The following is a 22,449-nucleotide window of genomic DNA, read 5'->3' as shown; positions in this document are numbered from 1 at the left end:
CACGTTTATGAGCAGTTTATTTTTTATGATTAGGAGAACTTTTGCTGCGTTGATTACGTTCAGCAGTCAGATTGTGTTGTTGGTGAAGCTGCTTTGTATTGTTGCGATGTTAATCCGCAATGTCACACAATTTTTCAATATCTTTTACAGTATCTTAATTTCAACAGTATTTTATTATAATTACTAGAAAATGTCATTAAAAATAAAACAAAAATGTGTTTTTTAGTTTTTAATTTTAAGCATTAAACCATTTGCCAGTGGTTACAAACAAAAAATAAAATAAAAATAAACTTAATTCAAAATTATATTAAGTATATAAATTATACATGAGATGTTCCTTTATTACAGTAAATTTTACAAAGGTTTTTTTTATTTAAATTTTTTTATGGATATTCAGAAAGTGATTATGACTTTAAAATATACAGATGTTTTATTAAAATTATTGAATATTATTAATTTTTTAAATTTATGGTAATATAAATATATTTTTATTATATAACATTATAATAATATTAAATTAAATATATATATATATATATATATATATATATATATATATATATATGTAAAATAATAATATTATTATATAATTTTCGAATAGATTAAATCTAGCCGTGGAAATGATGGTTATTATGAAAAAGGTAAAATAAGTCTACTGCCTACACCTTTTCCGGTTAGTATAATTACGTATAATTATTATGAAACTGTGTATGACTAAAATAAAAAATCTTGATGTTGATGATGATACATTGCATGAATACTCATGAATTATGAAAGTGAAGATAACCTCTGAAATGAGTTTAGTGTTTAAGGATAGTCATTATTAGAATAATGTTTTCTCATGAAACTGAGCTACTTTGTGACCAAAATCTCAGATTAATGAGCTTTTGTGAAGAAAACAGTTACGAAAGCAATGTTAAAGTATGAATGTGTTTTAACTCAGCGAAGCCCATTTTCCTCGGCGGGCGTCTCTTGGCGTTAGGCAGAGAGGTTCGTGTAAAACCAGTCTAAATAAGGCCGGTCTGCAGCGAGACGTTTACGAGCCGCAGTGAAAGTGTAGCGTGTATGGCAGACGCTGGTGAAATTAGTTTTAATAGAACGTCGACCTCTGCCCTTTGTCTTTCTATTTCACTCACTCGCTTTTTCTGTTGCTAAGATTAGCTTTTATTAAGACACAACTGCTGCCACCTGTACAGGCATCGGCTGGCTCTGAAACACAATAATAGTGCACACTGCATACTATATACTGACCAAAATAGCATCTGAAGCAGTATGCAGTGTCTACTGTATTATGCTGCATTATCACATTATGGCACATGCTTAACATGGCAAGTAGCATGCAGTTCACATCTCTGGTTATTTTGCAAATCAACTTTGTGCAAAAAGATCTTTACTTTTGGAAGTTTTTAAAAGAATAGTTTGATCCTAAAATGAAAATTTGCTGAAAATGTGCTCACACCAAGATTAGGATTTGGAGAAATGTAGCACTGCATCAGAGTCTCAGCAATGGATGCTCTGTAGTGAATGGGTGCCGTCAGAATGAGAGTCCAAACAGCTGATAAAAACATCACAATAATCTCCACTCCAGTCCATCAGTTAACATCTGGAGAAGACAAAAACTGAAACAAATCCATCATTTTAACTAAAAAATGAGTCCATAATTCATAATAACACTTCCTGCAGTGAAAAAGTGCATCTGCTGTTGTCTCTTGCATCAAAATGCAGCCACATATTTGTTTAGAGCTGTTTTGGCTTGTAAACGCTGCTTGATCTGCAGATTTCTCTCCTGATTCACACCAGAACACTTTTTCACTGGAGGAAGCGTTATTATGAATTATGGACTCATTTTTTAGTTAAAATGATGGATTTGTTTCAGCTTTTGTCTTCTCCAGATGTTAACTGATGGACTGGAGTGGTGTGGATTATTATGATGTTTTTATCAGCTGTTTGGACTCTCATTCTGACGGCACCCATTCACTGCAGTGAGACACTGATGCAATGCAAAATTTTTCCAAATCTGATGAAGAAACAAACTCATCCTAATCTTGGATTTTCATTTTTGGCTGAACTGTACCTTTAAATGCAAAAGTTGACATCTTTTGGTTCTATACTGCACATTTAGGAAACGCATACAGTAAATTCTGCAGAAAAAGTAGTATGCTGGTACGCTCTCTCATGCTGCAGGACAGGAGTTTGATCAATTCAGATGTTTATAGTGACACTTAAATATGATGCTGGAAGCAGAATAAACATTGTAGCGTGTCAGTTTTGATTGTACCCCTCTAAGCTGAGCGTCTGTTTGAAAGCGCACACGCTGCAAGCGCTCCAGCTCAGTTGTTTATATCCAGAGGCCGTGTTATCATTTAGTCTTACAGTATATCCAGAGGCAAATCCCTACAACATGCATTCAGTATTCACTGAACGCCAACTTCAAATCCGACTCGTACTACTGGGACCTCTCCGTGAATTCACAGCAACACTCGACAGTGGCAAATGCAATGAGTTATTTTAGTAATCCTCTGCGATTAGCCACGATAATTCGTTTAGTGAATTTACACATTTTGTTTTATTAAGTCAATTAATTAAACGCAACCCGAAACGAGCCACCGTCTGATTTGATTGTTTTCGCCGCCCGCAAATCTGATTTACTTTGCCGCTCAGAATCCGATTACGCTCCTGGAGGAAACTAAAGCAAGATGCAGGACTTGTGTTGGTTTTAATTCGCTTTGAAGCTGAAATGTTTGAGTTTTTCGGGCAGGCCAGTCACAACAAAGTGACAGCGCTACCTCTGCTGATCCACGGGAGTGTGCGGGTCAAGACCTTGAACTTTCTGCTTTGTTTGTTTAACCCCAAGTCCATCTTTGTTCTATTCTCTGGGTAGGTAAACAGTTGCGAGTCGCCGTCTGCAGACTAAACATCTCTCGACTCGCAGTGGGGTGTACAGTGACATGTTAGATGTTGTTTTTGATCAATGAGCATCAGGTTTAAACTCTTCTAAATGTGAGTGGGATCTGGCTTTAATGAAGAACACGTGTTTTACAGCATATAGTGAGGAGTTTCTCCAGCAGCCCCGGATGGGTTTCAGCGGTGCTGATATTTGATATGCAGTCTGATATGATGCCTTGATTACACTGGCTTACACAATACACAATCTGTTCATCAGTCTGTGTCCTTCACTGTGACCTGCACAGACTCACTAACCACATAATGAGATGACTGACAGCCACCAAAACACAGTATTACCATGCTTATCTGCACATTTTTGCAAATATTACCTTGTTTTTTTGTGTGTGTACTGTAGTAGTACTATAGTTGGGGCATGTACCACTGTTTTTTTTCGTTTCTGGATATGCTCAAATGTTGTTTTTTAATTTTTAAATTTATTTTAAGTTTTTGGATGTGTCAAGATAATACTATGCTTTGTTGCATATGTACCATGGTAATATTTAATTTATTTTTAATATGTACCATGGTGGTAATATGATTTATTTTATTATTATTTTTTTTTTACATGTACCATTGTTAATACTGCAATTTATTTAGTTTATTTTGCAAGGTATTTGGTATATGTATATTTATTTATTTATTTATTTAATTAATTTATACCATAGTGATACTATTATGATTTTTTTGGGGGGATATGTACCATGGAAATACTGTGATTTTATATTTATTTATTTAATGGTATTACCATGCTTTTTTATAGTATGCTTCTTTGTGTATACCATGGTAATAATATTTTCATATATACCATGATAATACTATGATTTTTTTTTTTCTGATATGTACAATGGTAATTTGACTATGATTTTTGGATTTTTTTTTTATTTATTTATTTTTTTTATGTGACATGATGATGCCATATTTTAGGACACGTACCATAGTATTCTTTGAAGTACCGTGTAAATACCATGCTACATGAATGTATTAATCATTTACTGCCATGATTTTTATTAAATATCAAACCACTGCCATCTTATAGTCTCACTGTAGCACAGTACAGTAATACTACCTTTTTTGTAAGGAGTATCAAGAATATTTCTATATTTCATCTGCAATAGCAGTATTTACAGCACACATAAAATGTTTTTTGTTTGCTTTTTACTTTCTGAGAAATTATTTGAGTACATGATACTTTTAAGAGGAGCAATACAGAAATATGGTTTGGATGATGTGTCTGTCTCTGTAAACGTGTGTCCTCAGGGTCTTTTTCAGGTTTATTAGGGTCACAATATGCAATATGTATTAAGATTATAATATGCAAATGCACCATGAGTCACCAATATTTTTGGCCCATTTTTCTAGAAGTGAAATATGCATTTGCATATATAAAATGTTGCCCGTTGTCTTAGAAGAGAAAGGCTGTACATGTGTGAGTTTATTTTGTTTTTGGAGTGCACTAGCATATAGATGAGCTTTTTCACAGTACTTTTGCCACTGTTTACTAATGTAACTATTCAGAGACTCAGGAGGAGCAATGCCAGTTACTGATGCATTTACTACCAAAGCTTCGCAAGCACAGAACACCATTTGCATTTGTCTGCCATTGATGTCAAGTGTATGCAATGCATGACATGCAAATTAAATGTCATCAAATGCATTTCACTTCCACAGGTTAGACTGGATTGTGATCATAGTATCTTAGAAAACCTTTAGTAGGATCTTTTCTATTCCATGTTTAAGCGTGAGTGTGTAAGTGGCATATAGTGTGGGAAAGAGTTTGTGTTTGTCTTGTCTTTTTGTGTTAAGTGTCTGTCTGTGTGTGTATCTTTTCATGCAGTCGTATGCAGTCATACTCGTCTGTTTGAGGCCCTCCAGATGTCTTACACATAGTGGGCTCTTGTGTGTGTGTGTGTGTGTGTGTGTTGAATGGGTCAGTCAGCCTGTATCACCCAGCACACACACAATGACCCCTCTGTTCTCCCCCATAACCGCTCACCAGGTGGCTCTCCAGCAAACACACGGCCAAATAATTACAGTAACACACACATGAACATACTCGCATGAAGATGAACTCAATGCAATTAGACAATAGTGCTCGACGCATATGTGACAAGGCCGAAAAAACACGATATTTAGTGTTTGAAAACTTCTCTATTTGAGTCACAAAACATCTCAGACAAGAATAAGTTTATCAAATGTCTTTTTGCATGGCATTCAGTAGCAGTCCCCTGTTAAATGGATGATTAAACAAAAGAGAAACTGTTCTGATCTGTACATTTTTTTAATTATTAAAGGTGATGCTTGTAATTTATTGTTAAAATACTACAAATACTTGTTTCTCATGTTCAGAGTTAGTTTTAGAAGGACAGACACAGTAACATTGACTCAACCAATGGTGTGGGGCTAAGTTTTTGCTTGACCAATGGCAGATGGGGGGCGTGTTCATAAAAACTGTGAATTTACACACTTCGCAATTGTGACGTCAACAATGGCGTTAAATGTGCTTGACCTCGCCGGTCATCTTTTGAGTGAATATCAGTGTTGTTATTGTTAAATTAAACTATAAAAAATCATTTTGTTAAAAGAATTAAAATAAAATACAAATATTAGATGATAATTTAAACTTAAAATATGTGACACCTTGGCAGCTAACTGAAATAAAATAAGTTGAAGTACTAAAATACCTAAAACTGAAAGAAAATAGAAATATTAAAAATAAGTAAATAAATACAAAAGACAAAACCACATAACAAAATTACCAAAAGTAATTTTTATTTAAAAAAAATATTTTTTTATCATTTTATTTAATTGAAAACTAAATGTATTACATTTAAATGAAGCTTGAAAAATACACACACACACACACACATTTTTTTTTAAATGACTTTTTAGTAGTTACTTATTAACTGTTAATAAAGTGTGATACCATTTAAAATCACACACAAATACATTGATGCAGACCCGAGGGACCTTGGTTGGACACAAAAGATGTGACCTCCGTCTCCTCGAAAGCGCTTTTGATGAGCAGATTTAACACATCGTCAATGAGGAAGCGGATTCACAACTTCTGCTTTCTGTTTTCTGTCCTTCAGTGAAAAATAGATTCAGCTCTCAATTCCCCAAACGTGATTTCCTCCAGCGCTGGTGTATAGAGTGCTATTCATTATTAACTCACATTTCAAATCATCTTGTGTTTCTATTGACTTTCGGCGTTTGTGATTTGACCTGCTGGATGTGTGTAACCTGTCATCTGGCTGCGAACAGAGACGGTAAGATGATCTGAGAGACAGAGAGAGACAGTATTCCTCATGCTGGGATAATGCGGTAACAGAAATGCACTGTAGCAGTACCATGGTAAAATGATGGTATCCGATGGTCATACCATGGTATAAGGACTCTTATATGCTCATTAACGTATTATGAAGAGAGACAGTTCAAGTGGAGAGGTGATATTTCATCTTTGTGTCCTTCTCTCCCAATATCTGGGATGTTTGAGCATGTTTCGTACCTATATTTACTTCAGTGTTTCTAACAACTCTGACCAGTGATCCGTTCACAGAGCCACCGCTAATTTCACATTCATACAGCACTTAACCATCGCTCTTCTCTTTTTAGTTCCCACAAAAATGCCACAGACACACTTCAACAAATCAAAACGCTGATGAGGTTTTATAGAACTGTCACTGAGACGAAACATTAGTTGTGTTGTGCAAATATTACTGAACTACAGTAAAACACATCTATACTGTACTATTAGGGCTGGGTGATATAGTAAAAAAAAATAATGTCAGCTTTTTGATATTTTTGCATATGTAAAATATCAACTATCAAATATATTTCAATTCTAAATAAATTTTTTTCTTTATTGTCTGGTGTTAGTAGTATAATGTAAATCTATTTTACTGTAGTATCGTATCAATTTCATGCACACACATACGCACATTTTTATATAATATATATTTTATATATTATATTAAATATCTATTATATATTCTAATAAAATATTCTAATTAATTCTAATATAAATAATTTATTTTAAATATATAACTTTTTTTGTGTATGTTGATTACACGTTATATTTTTTAGAAATATATTTAATGCAATAAAAAAAAACACATTTTTCACTTGGTTTTTCACTAACATGAATTTTCATTTATATGTACACTAGTATATCAATAGTTGATAATAGTACTTTACTTTATATTTTAATGAACCGTTGAGTCTGAGTTTTTGAGTTACTGATTCACTCAGTTTGAAGTGATTCACTGAAATGAATCATTGTGGTTCTCACAATGCTGTTTAATTTGATTTCACCGCCAAAGCCATTGTGAATATATTATCTCATACATCACCCAGCACTGATACTGCACTGTACTAATCTAGTTTCAGTTGGTCACAATGTAGTAAGAAAACTACATTTCTAGCATATGAAAAAGACCCTGTTGCTCTCAGGCTTTTTAGAAGACCTCCAGAAGCAATTTATGAAGGGACGTTTCATTTCAAAGGGCAAATTGGTTTAGCAGGTTAGTTTACAGTAGCGATTGCTCTTGTGTACATCAACATCAAACTATATGTCATTTCAAAGAGCAATGCGAAGCCGTTTCGTACACACAACGTTTCCTCAGCCTCAGTGGAGGTGGTGTTGGTTTGGCACAGGTTATAACCCTCTAAAACAACACAGTAGCAGTGTGTGTGTGAATAGCAGGAAGTGCTTGTGTGTGTGGAGGAAAAAGCTGTGGAGGGTACGAGGGTAAAGACGGGGTAAAAATAGGGCACTGGGCAGAAGGCAGGAAACTAGCAAACTGTGGCCTCATAGAGGAATGTCTTCTGCTGCATCGAGATAAGAGCTTAACTCTCTCCTCTCCACCAACCTGCTCAAACTACTACCACGGTATTACCACAGGAAGAGAACATGATCATCCCGTGTCTGTCTGAACACCAATCTCATGTTAACGCATCTTACTGTAAATATACCACGGTATAAAAATAAATTGTCAATTATAAAAAAGCATCCAAAGTACCATGCTTCTATCATGGTTTTTGGTCATTTACTATAGTACATGTTGCCATGTGCCAACCTTTATAAAAAGTACTGTTGTGGTACCAGTGATGGTGATACTATGATACGTTGATATTATACTCCAAATGTCCAAAAAACACTTTAGTACAATGGTATGTAAATATGGTAATCAAAATTACAAAAGGTATCAAGAAGTATTTGTTTTTGATCATTTACCATAGTAAATGTTACCATGTGCCATGGCTTATATGAAAGTACCATGAAATTATCATCATTGAAAATTGCTATTGTGGTACCATGGTATAGTGATGTTGATACTATGGTACTTTAATATTTACCATGGTAACAAAAATTAATGTATGGTATTTTTATGATATTCCAAACGTCAAAAAAAAAAAAAAAAAATTTAGTTGTATATGAATATGATAATCAAAATGTCAATTACAAGAAAAAGTAAATGGTAAACGTTACCATGTGCCAAGGTTTATGTTAAAGTACCATGAAATTATCATCCGTTAGAAAAGTGTTCTGTCTGTACCATGGTACGTGTCCAAAATACCAATACCAGTGTACTTTTGTAAGTGTGAGCACAAAACAGACAAGGAGTACCTTTGTTTTTTGTGGTAAATTACAATAGTATGTACCACGTTCAATTTTTTTTATGTCAAACTACCACAAAATTATCATAATGAACAATTCCTTACAAAAAAGCACCAAGGATGGTATCAAATGGTAATACTGTGGTAGGCCTACTTTAATATGTATAGTCATACTGGAGCTCATGTATTATAATATTTATATGGTATTCCAAGGTATTTACAAAAATCATGGTATTACAATGTGCAAAATGTTATTAAAATTAGCATGGTACTACTATAGTTTTTTTTTTTTCTTTTTCTCATGTATAATGCATTTATGCATTTTGACAGGTGCTTCTATCCAAAGTGACTTACATTTAAATTTGATCAGTTCTTGCTTTCCCTGGGAATCGAACCTACTGTATGACGTTTCCATTGCTAGTGCCAAGTACCATGGTACTACCCTTGTATCATTTTTGGCAATGTTCCATGGTACCACCAGGGTATTTTAGGCATGCACCACTTTGTATTCACTGGACCACAGTACATTTTTGTAAAAATTGCATGAATGCATACAAACCCAGTTGAATGCGTCTGCATTAAAACCTGTCCACGTGTATGTTTGTGCTGAGAATGACACACGTGATCTCAGATCCCTCAGACAGAGTGCACAATCTATTTTCTCTTCCCCTTTATTGTGTGCGTACGTTGCCATCTGACCTCATTGACCCTCTTATCACCCCCATCTCAACCGTATCTTCACGTGTGGGCCACACTCCTCTAGAAATGGGAAAAGGGAATGTTTACGTTGTGTGAAAAATGCCAATGATAAGAGCTGCATCTACTGCCTTATCTGAGTGAGGGAAAGTAAATAATTAGCTAAATCATAACCAACCATCTCCGTCAAACGCTTAATTAATTCTAAACGCACACGCCGCGCCTGACCCGACGCAATCAGCTCCTCTGACCGAGCGCTGAACCGCTAACCGATGTGACAAACGGGCGTAATCACGTCATTTGTGTAAACACTTAAAAGATGCGATCGCACGCGGCTGTTAATTCATTTACGCAGCAGTTGTTGGTTTTTAATTTGTGGGCGGGTGTAATTCTGTCATGTTGCCGCTGATCTTATTATGTGCTAATAGACTGTAGCGACGGCGTCCCCCGGGGCAGAGCTGCAGACATCTGTCTCTCTGGCCTTTACATCGGCCGTCTCTCTCTCCTGCCTCAGGACTTCATTTTACTGTAAAATCTGCCGTCCGTGTGTGTCTCTCTCTCTTTACCTTTCTGTGGTGATAGGCCCTACGGCATGCCATTACTGGGCTAATGAGGGCTGTCTACAGCCGGAGAGAGCGAGCAGTCGACAGACACGCTAACCAACACTGACACTCTCATTATACAACTGGCAACCGCTGAATGAAGGAGTCCCTCGCTTTCTCTCTCTCTCTCGGCTCCGGGACGCTCGTTTTCTCTGTCCTCCTGTGACTCTAGAGTCTCTTTCCAAAAACCATGCAGCTCTAATACATTGTTTACTTAATTTCTAGCTTTGCATATGCCACGTGTAGATATAACATTGGCCCGGGGGCTTTTCACAGATTCAAATCAGAAATATTCACACAGAACCTGTGGTTCTGAAGAACACCTTCACGGGACGTCACCAGAAACCAATGCATATCCGAAAACACACACAGGTCATATTTCATCCCCAAATCATCATATTTTCCTGAATAAAGCCTGTTTTAGGACCATTTTTCATGTATTTAAATACATTAAATATTCATAACAATCACATTACAGTAAAAAAAAAAAAAAAATCCTCTAATACAGTGCTGTTGTTTTTAGCTATAAAAGAAGTATATATGTTTAATTGAAAAAAAATATAGATATTTTATTTATTTTTTTTATTTTTTATTTTATATTAACAATTAATCTCTCTCATATATACATTTTTATAAATTCATACATTTTTCCTTTTCCTTTATATATATATATATATATATATATATATATACACACACACACACACACACACACACACTCTTTTGTATATTTCAAAATGAGATTTTTCACACATATATATATATATATATATATATATATATGTGTGTGTGTGTGTGTTTCTAAAATATTATTTTGTATATTTTCGTATTTTTTTTATATTTCATATATATATATATAATTTACATATTTCTCATACTCTTTTCCTATATATATACAGTATATATATATATATATAATTTTATTTTTTACATACTTTCCTGTATGTATTTGTACAATATAATTTCTAAAATAAAAACAAAAAAACTTGACATTTTGGGGACAGGTTTTGTGAGATTCACCTTTGCGCCAAGTGACACACAAACCCATTGTGTGTGTGTGTGTTGCCATCAGGACTTCCTCTTCAGTGGTTTGAAAGGTAAACACTACATTACCGGTTAATTGAGCTGCCAGATATCCTGGCCAATCAGGGCGCAGGACGGTTGCTGCGGTGAACAAACAGGGAAGGAGGGAGCAGTAAATGAGTGCAGGGTGGGATATGGAGGGAAAACAATGGATGCTGGGCAGCCAGCCAAGGAAACGAGCAGAAACGGATACCATATTGGCAAAGCTTATCGCTGGAGCAAGATGGACCTGAACCAGATTAGAGTGCTGCCTGTATTCTGATATTCAAGACCACTTTCCTTTCGGACTTTCCTTCAAGGCCAAACATTTCACAGCGATACAGATGCATCTGTCAGTGCAGCACTGAAACCTGTTCATGCAAACCTTTCAGATCAAATCTTCTTTATTAAATTGCAATTGAATATATTGATGCATATTATTTTTGTTTTTTTAAATTTTATTAATATTATATATAGTTTATGTTATATAGGACCTAGAATAGCTTATAATTATGCATATGTTGATTTTAAACTTAAATGTTGAATACAAAAATGTGTAATGTCCAAATTATTGTTATGTCCAAATGTAAATATCTGACATCAGATGGTAATATCGTAGTACTTTGATATATATCATGGGATTATGTCCATTCATATAGTATAATTAAACAGTTAAAAATGCCAATTTCATGTTTGTTTTTTTGTTTTGTTTTTTAATAAGTGACCTTGCATGATTTCATGGCATTACGATAGTCCTAGTTTGTTATTGCTTTATAGATTCAGGCACACATGTAACATTTGTATCATGTATTTGTAATGTAATTCATCCGCACACGTGTGTACAGACACACAAACACACATTCCCAGTGTTCGGTGTGTGTAACTACTGATGCGAGACTCAAGAGCAGCTGCAGGGTTTTGTTACCTGTAACACAAACCAACGCATGTTGTATCATTTACAGCCATTTCACATTAATGGACCGTCTGTGTGTGTGTGTGTATGTGTGTGTGTGTGTGTGTTTCTTTATAACATTCCCTGCAGATTAACAGAATAGACATGTTCACGAGAGGCTCCTCCGATGAATGGAATGTCAGGCATTACCAGGCTTATTTGAGTGCTCATATCAGCCAGTCAGAAAAAGACAATCTGTGCATTGTGTGCTAAAACACACACACACACACACAAACCATTCTCTAAGTGTATGTTAATGACTATTCATAAAGTGGTACCACAGTAGAGCTTTTACATACTGTATAACGCATCTTCAGACAATACAAAGCCATTAAGTACTGTGCAGATCTGTGCTTGTGTTTCAAAACCTAGTGAACTGCCTGCCTAGATGACATTTTTAGGCATCACAATCGCACTCAAAACATTGTAATATTCTTAGGAGACATTCAATCCTACATTGCACTGCAAGGCCATTTTCTTTCTATAATGAAAAGTATTAATTAAAAATGAATTGCAGGTGAAGCAGAACTATTTTTATATAGTAAAAAAAAAATATATATATATATATTTTTTTCATGGCGCATACATGCAGTGTGTATATGTATCTAATAAATAATTGCATGTGCATGTATATATATATATATATATATATATATATATATATGGGTAGTTGACAAATAAAAATGGGACTGTGTCCTATGGTGTGACATAGCAAAAATGTAGAAAAAAAAAAATGAACATACAAATAACATGAGAAAAAATTTATCTTCATTCTCAGAGTTACAAATATCATGAGAGAGGTTTATCTTCAATGTAAAAGGTTTTTTTTTCTTTCTTTCTTTTTTTTTTTTTTTTACATTTTTCCGTCACAGCATAGGACACATTGATACGTCAACTACCCATATATATACAGTATATATATATATATATATATATATATATGTATATGTATATGTGTGCGTGTGTGTGTGTGTGTGTGTACTGCATATATAGGCGAAATACACACACACACATATATATATATATACATATATATTTCAAAATGCAAAACAGATAGAGCTTTAAACTGAGCCTCAATAGTGTTTGTATTCATTTTGTTGCGTAGATGAGTATGTTTTATATTTAATTTTTCATTTGCAGTGATGATGCAGTCTTAGCAGGCAGCTGTCTATGCAGGCTGTAGACAGCAGTGCAGCACACTAGGTTCTCTAACAGAACTCTTGAATGCTGTTGTATTATACCCTATTGCACAACTCCACCAGACCTGAATTCATGGCGTTAGAATGACTCTTTGCTGTTTTGTGCTGACCGCAATATCTTAGCATGCACTTTCAGTATCACACAAACAGTTTTCTGTAGCCATCATTGCGGTGCTAAAGTCTCCAGGGCAGAAAACATGAATCATCTTTTTCAGCAGATATAAGCAACGATCTCCCACGCCAACGGACATATAGGCCTGAGATGTTGCACATTTAAGACGTCGCTTATTTGCAGTCGGTTGCAATTTTTCTGTAGGGACGCAGCTGCATCTTCAGTGTTTGAGTAGAAACTGACCTCAGATCAGCGCTGTGTGGCTCGTCTGTGAAATGTGCTGGTATTAGTTTATATAATTGCATTACTCATAAAGTAAACACACGACTGCCAGATTCGACATTATTCCTGATGAAACTGTTAACGTTTATTTTTAGAGAATTAATTCTGTGGCTTGCGAACTTTATTTGGCTGCTAAACCCAAACCTGTTGAGTTTTAGTTTATTATGAACTTTTATCATGGATATGGTGGTAAAAGACATTTTTATGAGGTTTTGTGAAACATTTTTGTGAAATCTTACTTTGGCAACCCCACAGGAACATTTGATTGCTCATTCATAGCTCATGTTTCATATATTTTGTTTCATATGCAGGCGAGGATTGAGATTTTTAAGAGACTGCATTTGTGATTTTTCTTTCTGATGCTGGTTTGACATAAACTTTAGGAAAAATATGAGCAGCTAAAATGAGATTAGATTCGATGACACCTGCATATGCACACTCGCCCGCCGAACTGAACCTGTTTTAATCTTATTTAATTGCCTAAGATGAAACGATAATGTTTGTATTTGTGTGTATGAGTGTGTGTTTGCATGTCTCTCATATTTTCAGTACATGTTGATCTGTCTGTCAGCATGGACGCCAATTTACTGTGTTGTTCAACATGAGACATCTGCTGTGGAAAATAAACCCCATGAGATCATTACACACACGTGCACACACACACACACGGCGGGATCAGAAGGTCTCATACTCACGGGCTAAAACTGTCACTAGCGCTGTCGCCAGCCTAATGCCCTGGATACACCAATAAATGTCTGACGTGTTAGAAAGGTATTAGACATTCATGTACGGAAATATATATTCACCTATTTTTGCTGTACAGGCTTTCAATATAATCTCTTCTGCTGTAGGGCAAATTAAAAGTCTGCAGTTTTCACTTTTCAAAGTACACTTTCTTGTGTTTAAAGTGTGAAATGTACTGCTTGGTTGTTCTGGGTGGTTTCCAGGGTGTTGCTATGTGGTTGCTAGGGAGTTTCAAATTGATTTTTAGTGTGATGTGGGAGCTAGTGTTTTGGTGGTTGCTAGGGTATTGATTTACAGTTGCTAGGGTGTTGCTATGTGGTTGCTGAGGAGATCAGAGTGATTTTTGGACAAATTAAAAGTCATTATAGTTTCACTTTTCCTGTGTTTGAACTCAAACTAGATTTTTAAATTGTAATATGTACTTCTAGGCTGTTCTGGTGTGGTTGCCAAGGCGTTGCTATGTGGCATTCTGAATTTATTTTTAGACAGATTAAAAGTCTAAAGTTGTCAGATACAATCATAGTTTTACTTTTCTTGTGTTTGAACTCAAACTAGTCTTTCAAAGTGTAAAACGTACCTCTAGGCTGTTCTAGGTGGTTGCCAGGGTGTTGCTATGTGGTTGCTATGGAGTTCTAAATTGATTTTTAGACAAATTAAAAGTCTTATGTTGCCAAATACAGTCATTATAGTTTCACCTTTCTTGCATTTGAACTCAATCTAGACTTTTAAAGTGTAAAACCTACTGACTGGCTGTTCTAAATGGTTGCCAGGGTGTTGCTATGTAGTTGCTAAGGATTTCTGAAATATTTTAGACAATTTAAAGTTGTCAAATACAATAATTATAGTTACACTTTTTTGTGTGTTTGAACTCAATCTAGACTTTTAAAGTATAAAATGTACTGCTTGGCTGTTCTGGGTGGTTACTAGGGTATTGTTATGTGGTTACTAAGGAGTTCTGAAATATTTTTATACAAATTAAATGTCTAAAGTTGTTAAATACAGTCATTATAGTTTTGCTTTTTCTGTATATGAACTCAAACTGGATTTTAAAGTGTAAAATGTACTTCTACTCTGTTCTGGGCGGTTGCCAAGGCGTTGCTATGTGGCATTCTGAATAGATTTTTAGACTAATTAAAAGTAGAAAGTTGTCAAAAACAATCATAGTTTTACTTTTCTTGTGTTTGAACTCAAACTTTTAAATTGAAAAAATTTACTGCTTGGCTGTTCTGGGTGGCTTACTAGGGTGTTATTATATGGTTACTAAGGAGTTCTGAAATATGTTTATACAAATTAAATGTCTAAAGTTGTCAAATACAGTCATTATAGTTTCACTTTTTTGTGTTTGAACTCAAACTAGACTTTTAAAGTCTAAAACTTACTGCTTGCTTGTTCTGGGTGGTTGTCAGGGCATTGCTATGTGGTTGCTAAGGCATTATGAATTCATTTTTAGACAGATTAAAAGTCTAAAGTTGTCAAATGCAATCATAGTTTTACTTGTGTTTCAACTGCTTGGCTGTTCTTGTTAGTTGCAAGGGTGTTGCTGTGCAGTTACTAAGGAGTTCAAATTGGTTTTTAGACAAATTAAAAGTCTAATGTTGTCAAATACAGTCATTATAGTTTAAATCTTTTTTGTGTCTTTGAACTGAAGCTTTATTTTTAAAGTGTAAAACTTACTGCTTGGCTGTTTTGGGTGGTTGCCAGGGTGTTGCTATGTGGTTGCTAAGGAGTTCTGAGTGATTTTTTAGTGTGTTGCTACAGGGTTGCTAAGTGTTTTAGTTGTTGCCAGGAGATTGCTTTGCAGTTGCTAGGCTGTTCTGGGTGGTTGCTACGGAGATATTTAGTGTATTGCTATGTGGTTAATTACAGGCCCAAGTGTTTCTGTGATCGTTTGGGATTTTTTTCACCTGTTTTATCGTTCAGTAGGTGAAAATCCTGCATCTGATCACTTAGTAAAGCACATTTATGTCTGAGCGCACACACACACACACACACACAGACTGAAGTTTAATACTTCTCGTATGGCATCAGACTGTAAAACACTTTGCGGTTCTAATTGAAATCGTTATTTTTTTACAGCGTGTGCTGATTTGGACTGAATTCAGCATAAGAAGTTTCACTGGTCTGTTGTCTGTCTTTTAGCATCCAAATGAGTTTGTCTTAACTTGCGAGAACAATGTTTTTGCGACTTGGCTTCTTCAAACTCCATCACGTCTCAAATGTGTGTTTGGCAGCGAGCGTTTGGAAGGCTTTTCTCTGGAAACAGCACTTTTGATTTAGACGACGAGCAGATGGTTGTAAGTAGATTGCTTTCATGTTAAGAAATCACTTTCCTTCTTTTGTCTGGCCTGCGAACGGAAGATTATTTTAATGCGGCCTCTTTTTTGTCATTACTGTGTATGGAACGGTGACATAACACCAAATACTCTGGAAAGAAAGAGGATGAGGAACAGGGAAGCCTGACGGCGATTGGTTCAGCTACAGAAACCTGTTGCCAAGCTTACAGTCGAATTGTTAGAGGAACGTTTTATAGCTCAAATGTTGCTTTGTTTTAAATTTAATGGCTTTCTTAGTTATGTTTAATTGAAATATCAACTTAAAATTCCCTAATGAGACCCTAATAGGTCTTTCTGTCAGTAGAAACATACTACAGTCTTGATTTGATCTCATTAGTGTCTAGTTTATGATTCTTCTGTCCTGTGGGCATCATTGCATTCAAATTCTGTGCACGTTTTTACTCATAAGAAAGTTTGTCAGCATCTTTGTGATTATGTCAACTCAGAAGGATGATTGACAGTCAGAAGGTATTTTCAGTGTGAATCATATGATCCAGTCAGCATCACCTTTACAGCTGCGCTGGAGGGTGAGAAGTGAAACCCGCCTCTGATTGGATGTTTTGAGTGTTTGAAATGAAAGTAACGTGATTGGCCTCTTTTGTTTTCACTCTGACTGTGAGTTTGACAGTCGCAGACGGAAACGCTGAAACATGCGAGATCACATGCACGTGTGCTTGCAAATTCACTGCGTACTTAAATCATGCCAGAACATCATAGTAAACATATAGCAATACAGTAAAAGCAGTGATGGGTAGATTACTTACAAATTGTACTCTGTTACTGATTTCAAATTACATTAAAAAAATGGTAGTTAGTAACGTAATCCATTACATTACACATTTTAAGTAATATAATGAGACTACTTTTTGATTACTTGTAGATTACTCCAAACTTGTTTATCGCATTGATTTAAACAGGATAATCTTGTACCATATTGATGTAAAAAAATACAAAGAGAAAGAATATATATTCCATCCTTTGTTATTAACAACATGAAGTACATTAAACAATTTTTCTGAAACTGCAGGGGGTTTGTGAGTTTAATGAAAAGCTAATCAATTAAATCATAAAAAAATGGTAAATATAAACACTCAAAATAAAAAAAGCTAAATGTTTTATTTGTTTACCTGCATGTCATGTGACCATTACCCAATTACCTTAAAATCTCTGGGGAACTTCAAGTAAATTAATATAAGAAATAACATGAATTTGTGCATTTTAATGTGTTTGTAATGTAATTGTAATATGTAATCATGTAATCAATGAAAAAGTAGCATGTTGTCTGATTACGAGTATTTTAAAATGTAATATAATCTAATTACAAGTACTTTTTTGTAATCTGATTACGTAATCCAGATTACATGTAATCAGTTACTACCCAGCATTGAAAACCAATGAGAACACCTTAGCAACCATGGCCAATCACAAAATCCATTATTACTCTCTGCAGCAACTGCGTCGTAGTAATGCATTAGGAACCAGCCAGGAAACTTTAGTAAATGCATAGCAATGCAGTAAAAACCAATAACAACACCTTGGCAACTGCATAGCAACGTCCCAGCCAATCACAAAACCCTTGCAATACCGCGGTGAGCTTTGCATAGTCAAACAGCACTCATTTTCATCAGAAAATGTGAAAATCTGCTAGCATATTTATATTTTAACATCTGTAAATATTCACAGCAGCTTGACTATTTTCATTTCTACTCATTCGATCAGCGGTGCTCTGTCTCTCTCTGTTTGTCTGTCTCTCCCGTTTAAACAGGTCATTCATCTTCACATGGCCAAAACAATATGTTGATTGTACAAACACAGTTATTAACTGGACGGCGTCCAGCCGGAGTTATTTTCGATGTAAAGGCCTGTGGGAACATTGTGTGCTTTAGAGATTTGAGCTGTGATGCAATGACAGAGAGAAATAAAAGCCATCGCTCAGATCGCTCGTTCCCTTTAGATTAGTTTTAAGTAGTTAAATGTCTCAGAGAAACATCAGCGTCCTACAGAAATAATGCAGACTGTGTGTATGGGTTTATTTGACTATAGTTTTGTGCTCGGAAATGAGTTAAATCTGACTGAACCTCAATTCAGGGACATACAGAAATGTGCTTAGTTGTACGTATTTATTCAAAAAAAGATTGTATTTAAAAATATATATATATATTTTTTAAAGATTTTAGGGGTTTTGTTAATGTGCAGTTTACTTAACTTGGCAAATTAATTGACTGATTAACATCAGACGTGACTTTTTAAATATCAAACATCTGTCCAGTTTGAGATTTTTTTGTGTTTCAGAAATTAAATTAGTGAGTGTTAACGTATCAGGTAAAGGTTTATGAAATATTACAGCTATTTTGATTATGTATAAGAGTGCAATAAATAGTCAACTCCATTATTTGACCATATTTGAATTCATTTGTGTAATTCTCCAAATTTCCCCACAAAAGCAGCACAGATCCTAATGGCCTGTGTGTGTGTGTGTGTGTGTGTGTGTGTTGTATTGTGTTGCAGGTGTTCAGTAGCACCCCATCCCCATTTTTCTGTGTTATCCTAATTAAACACACACACACACACACACACACACTACCCAAAAGACAATTCCCCCTATTTACATAATGAGACAGAATCTGTGAGAGACTAACGAGAAATCTAATGATCACTCCAAAGAGAAAGAAAGAAAGCCATAGACGGATCAGTTTCCGTCTCATTTATAATCAGTCGCCCTCTTTTATATTAGTTTGTTTTGATTATGTTTTATGACTCACAGACGGAAAAGCACTGGACAGAACTTCCAGTTAAAGGACTAGTTCACCCACTAATGAAGATCCTGTCATCATTTACTCATCAGACACCCTCACGCTGCTCTTTCCCATGCAACGAAAGTATATACAGACAAAAACATCATAAAAGTATCTTACATTTGAGTCAGAAGAGTTTTTATAATTATAATTATAGCACAGAAGTCACAATGACTACTTTTACGGTACTTGAGTGGTATTTTTATCCTTTTTGAAGCATGACAGACTTGGTCATTATGAACTGTATAGAAAAAAGCAAAGTGAACATTCCTTGAAAGTTTTACATGCAAAAATAGCATTGTATGAGTTGGAATGAAATGAGGATCTTCATGTTTGGCTAAACTGTTCCTTTAAGTATTGGGTTCCACCGCAGGGTTGACATTTATTCTCCTGCTGGTCGAGTTAATTTATCGCACCCTTATTGAGCAGCGTTAAGTGTTTGGCATGATCGCTTAAACACACACACTTAGTACACAGCCACACCACCTAGTATTTTATACTATATTTAATATTACTAAGTACATCCCTACTGTCGACAGCTCAGCGCGCAGCGCCTGAAATAGAATCATTCCACCGGTCTAGATGCTTTTCAGGCCATAATTGCAACTTAATCTCTGGCCCTATGCAATTTGCATTGTAATAATATCCAATATTCAAACTGCAGTAATGGTCTTGTGGTTTACGGAACATTTGCATCAAGCAGCTGGTGCTTTGAGTTTCTCTTTGATGCGGATTTGGTCTTGTTTGTTTGTTTTTAAACATCCTTTCTCCTTCACTATCGTGTTAGAAAGAGTCGGCATTAGCGGTTTTATATTTAACACAGCATTGCATGCTTACATGACCTCTCTATATACATGTTCCTGGTCTTATTCAGCATTATTTTAGCTTTATTTATATACTGTAATGTTACAGTATGTATCCATATTTTAATTAGCTTTTATTTTTATATTTTCAGTTTATAATTTTTACTAATTTCATGCACTTGTGACATTTTTATTAGATTTTTAAATATATTTCTATTTAGTTTTAATTTATTTTTAAGTTTAAATTATTTAAATTTTTTTATTGCAATATAATTTAATAAATTTAATGTTTTATCTCATTTTTATATATGTTTTTCATCTAATGTTTATTTAAGCTTTGTCAATTACAATTTGTTTTTTTTAAATAATATGTTAAATTCAGAAGAACAATATGTTAAATGAGTTTCCCTAGCATGCTTAAGCATGCATAAGTTAGTGTGATTTCAATATATATATATATATATATATATATATATATACATACACACAGTATAGTGTATGTATGTATGTATATTAGTCAAATGCTGCAGTGTGATTCACTGGTTGTGTTAAAGTATTTGCATGTGTTTGTATGTGTCTGCATGTGTTTGTAGCCACATCGCAAGCTAGCTAAGCTAGCAGAAATACACAACAACATGTCAACTACTAATGTTTATCCATGAGCTTTTTATTTTAAACTCAACTTCCAGTCAAACAGGCAATTTCACCACAATCATTCTGGTATCTGTTTGGTAGAGACATTCAGAAATGTCCCCTCAAGTCACCCACGGGTTACAGTAAAGTTTGCAGTAAAGGGCACATCGATTACGGACACGTGCGGCGGTTAACAGGAAGACACGAGGTGCAGAAAACCCCTGTCGTCTGTCTAAGTTTAGCTGCAGTGATGAGAGAGATACAAATCAGAGAGAAAGAAAGAAAAGTAGATGACAACATCCCACGATCCCTCCAGTCTGTCTGGGCGATTAGCGGCGCAGTCATCACGGCCGGCCCATGCTGCCACTTCTGATGAGGGACATTCTCACCGCACTAAATACGGCACTCTGGATTTACTTGACAGCATATTGTTAGTCATACAGCACTTTCTGATTTACAGTGATATGCAGATTCATCCACCGCTTGAATCACTTCACGTGTGGGTTTGCTTATGTTATGAAGACTGGCTGAGAGAGAATGATTGTTGAATATTAGTGTGAGAAAAGATTTGACATCAAGCAATTAGAAGAGATCGAAGGTACCATGGTACTGTGATGTGTCAGGTGGTTTTACTGTGGTACTTTGAGATGTGCATGTCCAAAGATCAAACATGTTAGGTACTTTTGTTGTATGAGTGAGTATTTAAAATAAACAACCTACCTATTTTGTCTTTTCCATATTCATACACAGTGCTGGGTAGATTACTTACAAATTGTAGGCTGTTGATTACAAATGACATGATGAAAATTGAAGTTAGTAATGTAATTTAGCTTACTCATTTTAGGTAATGTATGCTGACTACTTTTGGATTACTTATAGACTTATTAGTGTATGACCTAAATTTGGAATTGTGATCATGCAATCCATAGAAAGTAAACGTAATCTGATTATGTACATTTTAAAATGTAATGTAATCAAATTACACATACTACATTTTTGGAATCTGATTACATAATCCAGATTACATATAATCAGTTACTACCCAGCACTGTTCATATACCATGGTACTTCAAAGAATACTGTGGTATTACGTTTACCATGGTAATTTGTTAATGAGCCTGAGGCCGTATTTCATCATCCTCTTGTAATATTTCTCTTGGGTCATTTGATAGACAGCAGTGTGCACTACAAGTACACTACTCTAGTTTAATATGTCTGTGTGTGTTTCTGGCACACTCTCTTGTGTGAATCATTAGATGTTGGATTGCTCCGATTCCCAAAACCTAGACTGCCAAAACTCCTGCCGGGAGCGTTTCCTCAAACAAGCCTCACACACAGAGCGGGACAGAGGAGATCACACACACTCACTCACACACACACAGACATACACACACACACACACACTGATACACGCAGTGGGAAGAGGCCAGAATGACTGACTGAAATCAGTTCATATGTCATTATTCCTGCTGAGCACAATATGTTATTAGTGGCGTTTAAGTCAATCATCACTAGTACTAGTGCTGATAGTTATGTGCTCAAAGCCCTGACAGCAAGCATTACAGTTCAGACACACAATTTACACCTTCTGGATGATAAAACAGCTGCAAAAAAAAAAAAAAACATAGACACACACTGAGGGGGGAGCCATATCTAGAAAACATTACCCTAGCA

The 22,449-nt window shown here is 35.2% G+C and overlaps 1 protein-coding gene across 1 annotated transcript in view; it reads left to right on the top strand.

The window, feature by feature from the left end:
* The window catches only part of tox2 (TOX high mobility group box family member 2), a 126,243-nt gene that overhangs the window by 22,817 nt on the left and 80,977 nt on the right, over positions 1-22,449 (top strand).

Source organism: Onychostoma macrolepis, chromosome 06, assembly GCF_012432095.1.
Source record: "Onychostoma macrolepis isolate SWU-2019 chromosome 06, ASM1243209v1, whole genome shotgun sequence".
Lineage (NCBI taxonomy): Eukaryota > Metazoa > Chordata > Actinopteri > Cypriniformes > Cyprinidae > Onychostoma > Onychostoma macrolepis.
This window is presented reverse-complemented; position numbering and strand designations above follow the sequence as displayed.